Source organism: Dendrobium catenatum, unplaced genomic scaffold (assembly GCF_001605985.2).
Source record: "Dendrobium catenatum unplaced genomic scaffold, ASM160598v2 original_scaffold_243441, whole genome shotgun sequence".
Classification (NCBI taxonomy): domain Eukaryota; kingdom Viridiplantae; phylum Streptophyta; class Magnoliopsida; order Asparagales; family Orchidaceae; genus Dendrobium; species Dendrobium catenatum.
In genome coordinates, this window is record NW_021561848.1 from 1 (window position 1) to 2,817 (window position 2,817).

The 2,817-nt window shown below is 34.6% G+C and overlaps 1 long non-coding RNA gene across 1 annotated transcript; it reads right to left on the minus strand.

Moving 5' to 3' along the window:
- Positions 1 to 1,234: 1,234 nt before the first annotated feature.
- Positions 1,235 to 1,926, minus strand: LOC114578986. The gene is made up of 3 exons (XR_003699868.1): positions 1,662 to 1,926; positions 1,450 to 1,588; positions 1,235 to 1,361 (listed from the first exon to the last, which is right to left on the minus strand). It is a non-coding gene; the product is annotated as an uncharacterized LOC114578986 (long non-coding RNA).
- Between the last annotated feature and the right edge of the window lie 891 nt (positions 1,927 to 2,817).

Sequence of the window (2,817 nt, forward strand, 5' to 3'; positions counted from 1 at the left end):
ATTTTATCTTTCATTGTATTTATATTAATTTAATACAATTGCTTACCTGAATGCATAATTTACATAAAAGGAAGTATTGATTCTGTTGACTAATAAATCCTGCTTCAACCACCTTACTTAGTTACTTTGCTGGAGAGGTGAGTTTGTTCTGATCAGGTCCTTGATTTGGACTCATTTGGGCTTGAATTGAGTTTGTTCTGATAAGGTCCTTGATTTGGTTCGAACATTCCAACAGCACTTCGAGTCCTTGATTTGGACTCATTTGGGCTCGAATTGAGTCGAATTTTGTGCCGTTGGGTTCGTATTTCCGAGACGCTCAGTTTGACGGTAAATTTGCTGAAATAGGAGTTCAGGTGATTCCAAATTTAATTTTTCAAGTTTCCGGCTTGATTTTACCTCGAGATTCGTGCCCGATCGAGATAATTTTTTGATGATACATCAAGTTTAGAAAATAACTATTTGAATCTTAATTGTTAGTTCAAATTTTTGTTGCCATTAATATTTAATGATTGATTTCGACGCAAATATAAGTAAATTGAACTTCTGAATTCAAGTTATTTACTTCATTGAAAGCTGTTACTTTGTTCATTAATCAGCTTATGTAAGAAATCTTTCCAATTTTTATAAATAATCAAGCCAAGTTTTTATATAAAAATTGCTATACTCATATTGTGAGAAATCTTTCCAATTTTTGTTTCCAATATTGAATTACAGCAATCAACTAATCAACTATAGTACAAATTACTGTAAAATCTATCATTCCTAATCTTTAAATCTCATGGTAAAATCTATAAATCAATTTTCCATACACTATTAATATGGTCATATAGATGGCCAAATATTGAGATGCCACTTAAACACAAATCCCCACTTTATTCGTAAGATTGGCTATTACTTTCAAATCCTTTCTAACTTTGAATTTGGTTAATTGATTCAGTAACGCAGAAATCAGACCTAGAGACAAAAGAAAAGAATGAAATGGCTCCTGTCGAATATTTTTGCAACATATCAATCACCAGACAAGAAACTATAATAATTGCATAAGCTGTGAAAACAAACCGTTGAAAAATGAAACATCCATGAACCAGAACAAACTAAAAAAGTAAAGCTAAAAACTTTACTGGAAACATAGAAGATAAGATTAACTTCAGCTCAGAGATGAAACAATCCTAGTATGCAAACTCTAAAGCAAGATAATGCAGCTCTGTACGAAACAATGAAAAAAGGAGATAGGGGAAAGGCAAATACACTCAACCTCTATCTTCTTCTCCCCCAAAATAACATCAGATTGCAAGAAATCATCAGCCATCTATCTCGGAAACAGCATATCCAGTACGATCGATAGCAGCGGCCTTCGGATCCTGAATCAGGAAACGACGTCGATCAACCATTAATGAATAAGCAACAAAAAACCCCGTCCCCCGCGCCAAAAAACAAAAAAACTCGCACTCGCGTCACCAAAATCAACGCCAGATTCCTCTGCGACCCTCGATCAAATCTGACGCGAAAGAGTCCGCAGAAAGTATCAGACCGTGCCCTGCATCCACAAAGTCTAGCAATGCGGCCTGGTCCAAAGAACCCCCGAAACCTAACGAACCAAATAGATCTAAGCCTAGATCGGAAAAATAAATAATCAAAACGAAATGTATCCGCCAACTTACTCGGAATTTACGCTGAACAGAGGGAGAGAAGATTACGGCACCATCGTAGATGAAATATCCATATCTCAGGAGGGAAAACTTAGTCATCGGCGGGGAGAAAGTCGAGCCCACGGGAGTAGAGAGAGTTGAAGAAGAGGGAATGAGAGGATCTAACGGCGAAATCATCGACGAGGACGACAAGGCGGAGATCCGTGGAGCTTTCGGCAGAGAAGGTTTCGTAGAAAAGCAGAAGCACGAAGAGGAATAAGGCGGGGAAGATCCATGAGGCTTTAGGATTTATTCACGGCCGGCAGCTATGTTGGTGAATTATATTGGCGGGGTTTTATACTTTTATTTCTTTTAAAAAGAGAAAAGAAATAATTATAATAATAACCACCTATAATAAAATTTTATGTAAATGACGTATTAAACCTTGCATTTTATTTTTAATATAGTTGCTTTGATTTATTAAACCTTGCGTTTTATTTTTAAAGACGGCCTACATTGCCAATTTCTTATAGATCTACGCAAATCGATAGTATTATCTTTATTAAAAAAAGTTTTGTAATATTATGAACATTAGAAGATGTCCATAAAAAATCTAGACTTACGGTGATAATGGAAGAAGAATAACTCTTAAATTAGGGCTGCAAACGAACAGAGCCGAGTCGAGTATATGAGTGTTCATGTTTGAGTTCGTTTATTATTATCTTGTTCAAGTTCGGTTCATGTTTGATTCGAGCTTTATTGTTTGTGTTCATATTTGGTTCGTTTAATTTATCGGCGTTCATGTTTGATTCATGTTTAGTTCGTTTAGTGCTTATCGAGCTTTAAAAAAACAAACATTAACGAGCTATGTTCGTGAACATATTTAACAAACAATCTATTGAATAAATGAATCTTAAATTTATTCATGAATATCTTAAACAAATAATCTCGCAAATATGGATAAATGTAAAATGTCTCTTGGTCGTGAACAAATTCATTATGTTATAATAAATTTAAAATATTTATATTATGTATATTTATCATTTTTATAATTAAATATTAATTGAATTTTTATCGGATTTTTCCAAAAAAATAAAAAATTTCTATCGAGTTTATTCACAAGTGTTGACTGTAACTGCTCCCGACCGACATACACAGCACAACCGACACCGATCCCGCGAACCGTCGC